A 13,360-nucleotide genomic window follows, 5' to 3' on the forward strand; every position below is an offset into this window, starting at 1 on the left:
CGAGCTCACAAGAGGTCCTACCACCAATAAAATTAAAAGTAAAAAGTAAAATCCTGCTGACTTGCTGGATTTACAATGATTAATTGTTTTTAAATATAGAAAAGGAACTCACGTCTATTGAATAGTAGGAAAAGATATAAAAATGCTAAGAAACAATTCAATCCGAAATTTTGTCACACCCTATAAGAAATATCTTCAATCAAAAAAGGGGTAAAGTAACTAAGCAGTGGTTATATTCCTCTTACATTATGCCGAGCACGTCACCCGTTATTCTTGATAGTTCAAAATACATTTACAATGCACGATATAACGATATATTTTTTTAATTTTTATAGTAGGTAGGTATACTTATGGTATACTTACTGTTTTGTAAGATGAAAATTCTAACAACATATTATAAAAAGTATCATCTCAGTCTGATAAGTGATGCGAACACAGATCTACAAATACTTAAAAAAGCAAAGTATTTTTCTCGGTTCTTTTCTTGGTCGTCATACACTTAATTATTGTATTGACGGTTATTTTAACGTCATTATTAATGATTAAAAAACACGAGATCAAAACGTAAATGTAGTCTAAATTAAATAAATAGATCAAACCACAATCAAAATAATTTATTCCATTTTTTATTTATTGCTTAAATGGGTGGGCGAGCTCAAGGCCCACCTGATGTTAAGTGATTACCGGAGCCCATAGACATATACAATGTAAATTCCGCCACCCACCTTTGAGACATGAGTGTGTAGGGTCTCACTTTTAACAGTACAACGGCTGCCCTGCCCTTCAAACCGAAACGCATTACTGCTTCACGACAGAAATACGCAGGGTGGTGGTGCGTACCTGTGTGAACTCACAAGACGTTCCACCACAAATAAGTCCAATTTCCTGAGATGAATCTTGTCTATTTCAATGTTTTTATCTTATTATTATTTTTTGTACTTTTGCGTGATCACAAACCAAAAATACTAAAGGTCGTAAAAGTATTTTATCTTCTACTAGTGACCCGCCCTCGCTTCGCTTCGGAAACATTAAAACACACATGAAATAAAAAATTTTTTTTTAAAAAGTAGCCTATGTTCATCAGGGTCAATGGCGGCTTCTAATGGAAAAAGAATTTTTCAAATCGGTCCAGTAGTTTCGGAGCCTATTCGAAACAAACAAACAAATCTTTCCTCTTTATAATATTAGTATAGATCTATCCTGCCCCAAGTTTCAATACAACGACCGATCCCACACTGCCTGCATCCAACGAATTGCTGCGACCCTCAACAGGTCGATCCACCGTGTGGGAGTACTACGCGCTACGTAAAACTATCATTATTTATCAACCAACCGATTATTTTTTTGAAATATCGTATCGTAAGCTGTAAAGTTCACCTATCGAATGCAGATGACAGGGTCACATCAAATATCTGGGAATGTTTTCTCACATGAAATCTCTGAGCGATGTGATCTCGCATCGTTCGTGAGCATGACGAGGGTCGAGAGGAAACGAATTGTATATTTAAAATGCGCTGATTTTTTTTATATATCTATAGCTTATCTTTTTCCTGTAACGTTCATGAAGGCAAAGGGATTATTAAATAGTTTAACGATCGCCGAAGCTAAGAGAAAGTCAAAAAGAAGAAGAAAGCTAATTAGATGAGTAAATTAGCTCACGGCCCATCTGGAGTTAAGTGGTCACCACAGCTGATAAATGTACATCTATACTAATATATAAATCTACAGTGGTTTTTACGGATGTTCCGTTATAACTACTGAACCATGCATCCGATTGACTTGAAACTTGGTATCCATGTAGAAAATACATGTACTTAATGGATAGGCTAATAATAAAGTCTCACGTATAGTTACAACGGCTGCCCCACCCTTCAAACCGAAACGCATTACTGCTTCACGGCAGAAATAGGCAGGGTAAATGTCATAAGTAAATATTTTCTATTAACATTTTTCTAATGAAATACGTACTCAACAAATGTTCACGATTGACATCCACGGTGAAGGAATAACGTTTGAAGGGCGGGGCAGCCGTTGTAACTATACTGAGACGTTAGAACTTATATCTCAAGGTGGTGGGCGCATTTACGTTATAGATGCTTATGGGCTCCAGTAACCACTTAACACCAGGTGGGCTGTGAGCTCGTCCACCCATCTAAGCAATAAATAAAGAAAACGCTTTTTGACAGTGATACATATTTCACTAGAAACATTTCTCGAGTCGGCTTCACTCGTGACGTAACACGTGCCATTTTTTTTTGTTTTCGCTCGCTCTTTATTGCCCCATGAATCAATTGAATGCGACATTAATGTTTTACGAGTAACACACACGGTCTTATGACAAAAATATTTCTCTACACAAAATTAGGTTAGACAAGAATGTATACATATTTTTGTTTTAAGTAATAAATAAATGAAATTGGCTGTCTTTTTATTTCGATATTGATGTTGAGGGCTTTATAATCCGTATGACATAGCGAATGCGGTCAGTGAATGTGATAACTCATATCGTCTTTTCGCATTAAAAGTGTAAAATTTCAAAAAAATATTCGAAATTGAGCTAATATGCGGAATCATTTGGTATCACCAGTGTTTTTCTCATATAAATACTGTCAAAAGAGCGTAGTTTAGTTTTAGCTTTTTTTTTTAGTTTACCTATATTTTGACTACTATTAACAAAATTAATACATATTTTTATCTTACTTTAAAAAAACAGATAATGTAACAGTAACTGGTAAAAGCTAAAAAATAAATGTTGCAAAGATGATTATAATATTAAAAACCGGCGAACTTTGTTCCGCCACACGGTTTGTTTCAAACACATCAACCGGTCAACTTCAAAATTCTATTATAATTAACCATATAATATATTAAGTTTAGCTGTCAGTTGCGTTTTGTTATAGTTACCACGTTTTATGTCAAGTCCCACGGGAATGTGATAAAAATCCTATGTCCTTCTCCTGGTTCTAAGCTACCTACTCACCAATTTTCAGCCAAATCAGTTCAGTCGTTCTTGAGTTATAAATAGTGTAACTAACACGACTTTCTTTTATATAAAAATGTAGAATAGGGATCGCAGCGCATAAAATAAAAGTTACACTATTCCAACATCTTCTATTATAATAGTAATTAATAATTAACACTAATTTTATTACGTCTTACTCATTTTTCAACCGTCTTCGCCATCTTCCAATTCTCTGTCATTCTGTCTGTCATTCTCTTCTCCCTTTTTTTCCGTTTTCTCTCACTCACATCTTAACGCTCCGTTCCACACTCTATTCATACGTTCCGTTCTTACCAATCCTACATATATAGATATCACATGTTAAACCTTTAAAACATTTTCCTGTAAAATTAGTAAGTTTTGAGATAATACAGTTTTAATGCGAGAAGACGATTTAATTTTGTGTTATAACAATCGTCGCAGCCTTCAAACCGGAACCCAAGTACATCGCGGTAAAAATAGTCTATATATGAGACTTAAAATACTACCGGGCACCAATAAAATCTCATTCAGACAGCATTTCAACTGGTGGTAGGACCTCATGTGAGTCCGCACGGGTAGGTACCACCACTCCGCCTATTTCTGCCGTGAAGCAGTAATGCGTTTCGGCTTGAAGGGTGCACACCGGTAGAATTGGCAACGCATCTTAGAAGCATTAAAAAATACGGTTCGTATAATGTTAGGAGGCAGAAAATTAGCTCGTGACGGTGTTGTGAAGTCAGAATTTTTTTATTATTTTTTATTTAGCTTTTATTTATTTTTTATTGCTTAGATTAGTGGACGAGCTCACAGCCCACCTGGTATTAAGTGGTTACTGGAGCCCATAGACATCTACAACGTAAATGCGCCACCCACCTTGAGATATCAGTTCTAAGGTCTCAGTATAGTTACAACGGCTTACACGGCACAAATAGGCAGGGTGGTGGTACCTACTCGTGCTGACTCACAAGAGGTCCTACCACCAGTAGGTAATTACGCAAATTATAATTTTGCGGGTTTGATTTTTATCACACGATGTTATTCCTTTACCGTGGAAGTCAATCGTGAACATTTGTTAAGTACGTATTTCATTGGAAACATTTGGTACCCGCCTGCGGGATTCGAACACCGGTGCATCGCTAGATACGAATGCACCGGACGTCTTATCCTTTGGGCCACGACGACTTCAAATAGTGAAATTGAATTAACTAGAGGTCTCGCATTAATTATAGTCGAAATTCGACTATAATTAATTGGAATTGTAAGTTTGTACACTATTATGATTGTATTTTATATTTCTATAATCACAAATTTCGCCAAGGCTACACTATAAAAAAATATTAATAAAGACAAACAATATTTAATCTATTCTCAATTTGACGACAGACGTCAAGAACAAAAGTTTGACAGTAAATAGTATGCATGCGTGTGTGCGTCAAATACATGGTATGTAGTGTGTGTAATGTTTTCCTTATTGATTTAATGTATCTTTTATGCATTATTTTAAAAAATATATTAGCATTGTGCACTTCTTCTCTATATTCTGTATAAGTGTAGAAAATTTCATACTCCTCCGTCCGCGCAATTTTCGTAAAAAGGGATACAAAGTTTTTGCTTCACGTATTAATATATAGATATAAAACGTAAAACAAACCATAATGTACCTACACGGAGAGAAGTCACAAAGTTTTGCAACGTAAATTTACAACACAAATGAGACTAAATAACACGGTACACCCTTGCGATAAGTCAGCCCGAGACCCCTGTAATCTGGGAATGACACAAATTAGTAAGTACCTGTTACAGGGATGCATTAATTGGATTATGAGCGGTTTTTTTTTTGTTTAATTAAATTATTATATTTTATAAAACTAACAGCCAGCAGACAGATAAATAAAAGACCTAAACTTTTGTATAAAATAAACTTAAAACAAACAAAAGGAATCCGTCCGACGGAGGACGCATGAAAGGAAAAACAAAATTGTTATTTTTATTTAAGTAAGAGCATTTTCATATTTACTGGTGGTAGGACCTCTTGTGAGTCCGCGCGGGTAGGTACCACCGCCCTGCCTATTTCAGCCGTGAAGCAGTAATGCGTTTCGGTTTGAAAGGTGGGGCAGCCGTTGTAACTATACTGAGACCTTAGAACTTATCTCAAGGTGGGTGGCGCATTTACGTTGTAGATGCCTATGGGCTCCAGTAACCACTTAACACCAGGTGGGCTGTGAGCTCGTCCACCCATCTAAGCAATAAATAAATAAAAAAATAGCTACATTTTAAACCTTCTCTGGACTTCCACAAATAATTCAAGACCAAAATTAGCCAAATCAGTCCAGCCGTTCTCGAGTTTTAGCGAAACTAACGAACAGCAATTCATTTTTATATATATGTTGGAGCATTTCCATAGTTTGGATTACGTCATTAGGCCGTTTTTCGTCACGTGGTGATCCCACTTCTGCTGTTGGAGTATTTCCACTTTCGGGTAACGACATGGTAAGCGGGTGGTCTTCGTAAGTCAATAAAACCAGAAATATTAACTCAGTGCGCATATTATGCAGGAGCGTTCCGTCTGACACGGGGACTCGCCCGCTTCTGAGCTCAAGATAACCCAAGCTGATAGCCTTGAGAGGCTATTTCAGCTTCGCCCTAACGTTTGTAGGTGAGCTCGCGGGGCTCAACCGGAGAGTTGCTAACACTGACCCTAGCAAGAGCAGTGCTTCGCAGAATCTACCACCGGATCGGAACGCGACCCACTGAGAAGATCCGGCGAGAAACTCAGCGGGCTGTGTGTGTCTATGGGTTAGTTCGCTCGTCGAGCCCTTCGTCGCAAGCGACGGGTTCGACGAGGACGGTGACCGGTGCTTGTGGTGCCTAAAAGCACCGTTAATGGATCAGGAGGATCCGTAATAACGTGCTTTGGGCGACGTCGACGGTTTACCATTCGGTCTACTGGGTCGGGTATGTAATTTCCAGCGGCTACGATGAAAGGGTTCTCATGTCGGGCCGCCTTCTCAAAATGGTGCAGCGATGCCGACTGTTTACGACTCTTATATTACACGTGTTGTTTTCGATGAATGCTTGCACGTGTTGTTTGTCGTCCCATCTTTATGAGTCATGAACTAATGGTTTATAAAAACACGCGCTGACTTATATAGATTAATTAATAATCAATTTATAATAATATCATCATTCTCCTGCCCTTCTCCCAGTCACCTGGGGACGGCGCAACATGTTTTCTCCTTCCATACTTCTCTATCATGTACCATTTCTTCGCTCACTCCCCTGTTACCCATATCGTCTTTCACGCAATCCATCCATTTCTTCTTAGGTCTACCTCTTCCTCTATATCCTTCCACATTCATAGTTAACACTCTCTTAACAACCTCATTTTCATTTCGTTTCATCACATGTCCATAACATTCCATACGCGCACTTCTCAACTTTAAGACGTGCTTTCTGTCACAGGTGCCACTTTCAGACTTCCTGTAACATAATTAATTTATCATACATCAGTATACGAATCGAATTAAATTCGATTATCTAAACTAGATTTTTTTTCGAAAAAGGGTTAAGAGCTAAAAATTATTTTACAATCATCATCATTATCCTGCCCTTCTACCAGTCACCTGGGGTCGGCGCAACATGTTTTCTCCTTCCATACTCTTCTATCATATACCATTTCTTCGCTCACTCCCCTCTTACACATATCGTCTTTCACGCAATCCATCCATTTCTTCTTAGGTCTACCTCTTCCTCTATATCCTTCCACATTCATAGTTAACACTCTCTTACCATCCTCATTTTAATTTCGGCTCATCACATGTCTATAACATTCCATTCGCGCACTTCTCAACTTTTGTCACAGGTGCCACTTTCAGACTTCCTCTAACATAATTAATTTATCATACATCAGTTTACGAATCGAATTAAATTCGATTATCTAAACTAGATTTTTTTTCGAAAAGGGGTTAAGAGCTAAAAATTATTTTACAATATTAATTAAATAAAAATTCGCCTCTAAATTCTAAACCACTAATACCTCAAAGTTTAGATTTATTCGGGTATAACAAAGCGTAAATTGTAATCCTTCGTCATCAATAAAATTCAGAGTATAAAACAAAAACCTTTCGGCAATACGAAAATCTAAATCTAACCCGAAAGGCCCAAAACTAAGAAAAACAATCCAGGTGCGTACAAGATTAAGCACAAACCCTGGAAATTTGGATATTTAATAAAACACGATTTCCAAACGATTGTCGAATCAAAAATCGACTTATATTTTTCTGAATCCGCCCAGTGTAGTAGCCGGACGATTTAATTGCCTTTCGCTCCCGTCCTCTTAAGGGTTTAATAACTAAATAACAAGTGGAATACAATAAACAGACCGTTTGTAATTAAATACACGATTTTGTGATCAAACGAATTATACGGTTTTGGGTGAATTCTTTTGCACTTTTCCTTGTATTTTTTAATGCGTTTAGCTCGACCCGGTAACTGTACGCTCTGATTATCATTAATTCTATGAAAAAAGATTTTTTAAAACTCACGCGTCATCTATGTTTGTTGTAAGAAGTATCCTATATAGAGTTATATAAAAGAGCTCCTCGATGGTACTATGACGGAAACATTACAGCAAGTATCATCACAATCGGATGAATGGTTTAGCAACGAATAAAGAACAGAACTCGTATACACAGTAATCTAATTTCTTTTTTATTGCTTAGTTGGGTGGACGAACACACAGACCACCCGATGTTAAGTGGTTACTGGAGCCCATAGACATCTACAACGTAAATGCGCTACCCACCTTGAGATATAAGTTCTAGGATCTCAGTATAGTTACAACGGCTGCCCTAACCTTCAAACCGAAACGCATTACTGCTTCACTGCAGAAATAGGCAGGGCGGTGGTACCTACCCACGCGGACTCACAAGAGGTCCTTCCACCAGTAAAAGAGGTATAATATATAGAGGTTGAGCTCCGCGACGGTACTATGACGGAAACATTACACCAAATATCATCACAATCGGATGAATTATTTAGCAACGAATAAAGAACAAAATTCGTATATACAGTAATCTAATTCCCATAAAACCCTTTACATCGTAATTCATCCTCTGAAGAGCTAAATTTTAATTATACATTTAAGCAGTTTAAAGTCTAATAAACACGTTATTAAGCGTGCTGATTACAGAAAACCGAAATAACGTATAATTTGATCTTCATTCAATCAGTCAGTATATAAGAGCGAATCATAAGTCCTTAATGCGAGTGCTGAGTTTCAAGTTCATCGGACGTTTGAAGTCTGTCAAAATTAGGGGAGAAGGGAACTGTTCCAACTCCAGTGGCGGATTAAAGGACCAGAGCGCCCTAGCCAATCACTTTATCGGCGCCCCTGTACCGGCCATAAATGGCCATCATAATACTATAAATTTTAACTAGTTGTTTTTGCAATTACGATGACGTTGTATCATCAAACCCTAGACTTTAGGACATTTAGTTCAGGCATTTAGTTCTTAATCGTCGATATGTTATTTTCTTTATTTATTTAAAAATTCTAAGCTCGCGCGCTCCTTGTAACTACACGCCCCTAGGCACGTGCCTAGTTTGCCTTACGGATAATCCGCCTCTGTCCAACTCCATACAAATTGTAGTTAACTTTTACGCGATCGTGAAGTTAAAAAACTCGCACTAAACACATTGAACAATACATTGCTTTCGAGTCGATACTTCCGACCACAGAATGTATATTGCAAGGTTTGGCTGCATGACAATATTGCGTATCGACCGCCTGACATACGGCCGGCTGGAACTAAAACCGCATTGGCGATACATTTTTCGAGCTGTTTTCGTTGAGTTTGTCGTAAATCCTTTAGCTTACATTCATAAAATTTATTTCGAACTCTATTTTTTTAAGTTTTGCATATCGACGCTTGAAAGGCAAACGTGACTAAGCGACAATAGCTGCTTTGTACATAAATGATAGGCAATAACCATATTCAATGCGCAAAAAAATATATATATCTAGGTCTATTAAAATCATTTCAATCCTACAGCTAGATTCGTTAAGATAATTTTGTTTTCAGGTATTTCAACTTTAAATTAGTCTACTGTAAAGTTCACGCATTGTTGCTTAGTCACGTTTGCCTTTCAAGCGTCGATATGTTCCCTGCTAACTCTAACAATAGCCTTCGTATCCTAAAGGCGAATGCAATGTTTATGGCAATGTCCTGTGTTTTTGTATCTACTAGCATAATTTATAAATTAATAGACTAGAATCTTTTTCGTATACCGTTAGAGCGCAGTAACTACGGGGCTAATGATATGTCTATTAGATTACCTAAGACCTACAATAAGTTTTATTCAGATATTGATATCTTTACAACATCCAAAACTATGTTCAAAACTGCAGTTCATAAGCTTAAGTTAAGTTAAGCTAAAGGTTTGTTATCGTTTGAATCTTTAAAATATTTACAAATTGAAAAATAATAATCTTTAAAGTATTTTGGGTGTTCTACAATTAACAATCAAAGTTCATAATCAATTTGAGCGTCCATGTAGGTCTACATTATTATACTTTATTACACTCCCACGCATGCAAACCGGATTCAGATGCGTCGTCTACAACGCGAAGTCCACTCCCGCTTAAGCGACGCGCGTAACGATAATTGGCATAGTTATTTAGAACAACTCGCGCCCTCCCACCAAGCATACTGGCGACTAGCTAGGACTCTCAAATCCGAAACTACCGCTACTATGCCTCCCCTCTTACGCCCTTCAGGCCAACCACCGGCATTCGATGACGATGACAAGGCTGAGCTGCTGGCCGATGCACTGCAAGAGCAGTGCACCACCAGCACTCAACACGCGGAGCCCGAACACACCGAGTTAGTCGACAGGGAGGTCGAGCGCAGAGCTTCCCTGCCGCCCTCGGACGCGTTACCCCCCATTACCACGGACGAAGTTAGAGACGCGATCCACAACCTCCAACCTAGGAAGGCACCAGGCTCCGACGGCATCCACAACCGCGCGCTAAAATTTTTGCCAGTCCAACTGATAGCAATGTTGGCTACAATTTTAAATGCCGCTATGACGCACTGCATCTTTCCCGCGGTGTGGAAAGAAGCGGACGTTATCGGTATACATAAGCCGGGCAAACCGAGAAACGAAACTTCTAGTTACCGTCCGATTAGTCTCCTCTCGACGATAGGAAAAATTTACGAACGTCTCCTTAGGAAACGCCTCTGGGATTTTGTTACCGCGAACAAAATTCTCATAGACGAACAGTTCGGATTCCGCTCAAAACACTCGTGCGTACAACAAGTGCACCGCCTCACGGAGCACATTCTGATAGGACTAAATAGGCGTAAACAAATCCCGACTGGCGCCCTCTTCTTCGACATCGCGAAGGCGTTCGACAAAGTTTGGCACAACGGTTTAATTTACAAACTGTACAACATGGGAGTGCCAGACAGACTCGTGCTCATCATACGAGACTTCTTGTCGAACCGTTCGTTTCGATATCGAGTAGAGGGAACTCGTTCTCGTCCCCGTCAACTGACTGCCGGAGTCCCGCAAGGCTCCGCGCTCTCCCCGTTATTATTTAGTTTGTATATCAATGATATACCCCGGTCTCCGGAGACCCATCTAGCGCTCTTCGCCGATGACACGGCTATCTACTACTCGTGTAGGAAGATGTCGCTGCTTCATCGGCGACTCCAGATCGCAGTAGCCACCATGGGACAGTGGTTCCGGAAGTGGCGAATAGACATCAACCCCACGAAAAGCGCAGCGGTGCTCTTCAAAAGGGGTCGCCCTCCGAACATCACTTCGAGCATCCCACTCCGTAGTAGGCGCGCAAACACCTCCGCCGTTAGTCCCATCACTCTCTTTGGCCAGCCCATACCGTGGGTCTCGAAGGTCAAATATCTAGGCGTCACCCTCGACAGAGGGATGACATTCCGTCCCCATATAAAAACGGTACGCGACCGCGCCGCGTTTATTCTAGGACGACTCTATCCAATGCTTTGTAGTCGAAGCAAGCTGTCCCTCTGCAATAAGGTAACTCTCTACAAAACTTGTATACGCCCCGTCATGACGTATGCAAGCGTAGTGTTCGCTCACTCAGCCCGCACCCACTTGAAATCCCTTCAGGTTATTCAATCACGATTCTGCAGGATAGCCGTCGGAGCACCATGGTTCCTTAGGAATGTGGATCTCCACGATGACCTGGAGCTCGACTCTCTTAGTAAGTATCTACAGTCGGCATCGCTGCGCCACTTTGAGAAGGCGGCACGACATGAGAACCCTCTCATCGTAGCCGCTGGAAATTACATACCCGACCCAGTAGACCGAATGGTAAACCGTCGACGTCGCCCAAAGCACGTCATTACGGATCCTCCTGATCCATTAACGGTGCTTTTAGGCACCACAAGCACCGGTCACCGTCCTCGTCGAACCCGTCGCTTGCGACGAAGGGCTCGACGAGCGAACTAACCCATAGACACAGCCCACTGAGTTTCTCGCCGGATCTTCTCAGTGGGTCGCGTTTCCGATCCGGTGGTAGATTCTGCGAAGCACTGCTCTTGCTAGGGTCAGTGTTAGCAACTCTCCGGTTGAGCCCCGCGAGCTCACCTACTAACGTTAGGGCGAAGCTGAAATAGCCTCTCAAGGCTATCAGCATAGGTAGGAAAAAAAAAAAAAAAAAAAAAAAACACGCACTTACACACATCTACACAACACAATCAGATTCAAACTTATTCTGCAAGTTATCATTCGACAAAATTCATCTACCTATTTAACTGCCTTACCTTTACCTTAGTTGGACTACATGTGTTTATTAATTATGTTAACATTTTTTGGAAACATAATGTGTTTCTTTAATTGGCTCATGTTTGGGAAAACATCCTCTGTACCCTGTGTCTAGTTAAATGCTGTTGAAACATTGTTGATTAAATAAATAAATAAATAGAAATTCTGAAAATTATATATAGGTAGCTGAATAACAAACAAACAATCATATATGGGAGACAAGTTGAAAGAGTGCCTAGCTGTGTGTGTGTGTGTGTGTGTGTGAGAGAGAGAGAGTATGCTTTATTGTACACCAAAATAAACACAAATGTAAAATATGAAATACAAAAGTACATGGGTATTATCGCTAAATGCGAACTCTTCCATACAACTATCAGGTGGAAAAGAATCACTTCAGGAAATAAATATATCGCGGTGTACTTATCGGTTGAAAAAACAATATATAAATATATTTAAACAACGTTTTAACCTTTGCCTGCGTTTGCCGCTAGTGGCGCTGTTCCAACTCCATACAAATTTGAGTTAACTTTTACGCTATCGAGAACGTTAAAAAACTCGCACTAAACACACTGTTTTAATAAAACAAACCCCTCGTCGAACACTCAATGAACCTACCTAATCCTTTAGTGGTATTCCCGAATCCCTGAAGCTTTCTAATGTAACAACCGTTCTCATATTCGGGAGTACACAAACCGATTTTCTTTACTAGTAAATTTGCTCCATTGTTGCAGATTCGCTCCGAACAAAGTGAACCGGAATTTGATTGTGCTATAAATTATGCAGCGGTGTGCCGAATAGCTTCTACGGACTGCGTTTACCAACGTTTCTCGCAGCGTGTGCAGTTTATTCGTGGGTACAATAAAACGACTACAACAAAATCTATGTTTTGGCGAGTATTTTTCTTGTATATAGAACAGAGAAACGAAAGGGTTTTCAGATAAATACATCCTCCCTGCGTCGTATTCCTCACTGCTGAGGGTCGTGACCACCCTTTTGTATCAGCTTCGCTCGCACGATCTTTCTCCATCTATTCTCTCTGGCGGTGGGGAGGGCGTTGTTAAATTTGAAATCAAGAGCCATGCGGATCTGGTCGGACCAACGTATTAGGCTGCACCCCCGAGGCCTTTATCCATCCACCTTGCCGGTCTCGAGATTGCTACAATTTATAATAAATACCTAACGGGGAACAAATCACGCACGGTCATGCGGCCCCAAATTAGTATTCCCCGTGTTAAGGGTGCCAGAGACTGACACACATGCTTATATACGTTAATTAATAATAGGTTGGGGAAAGTCTTTTAGCATTATAGTATGTATGAACTTATAATAAAATCTCTTTGGCTATACTATTTGTATCTGACTGGTTTTGGTATCAGTAAAAGTTTAAATTTTAAAGAAGATAATTAAGATTGTTGCGGTATTTTGATCAGAAACCCCAAAATTTTTATAACAATGGGATCATGTCCCTAGCTACAAGATGGCAAAAAGTTATCGAACAAAATGGTACCTACATACTTTAGTTAAATGTAAATATATTATTTTCTTAAAAAATGCAAAGAAACTTTTTCC

Source organism: Bombyx mori, chromosome 24 (genome assembly GCF_030269925.1).
Source record: "Bombyx mori chromosome 24, ASM3026992v2".
NCBI classification, from domain to species: domain Eukaryota; kingdom Metazoa; phylum Arthropoda; class Insecta; order Lepidoptera; family Bombycidae; genus Bombyx; species Bombyx mori.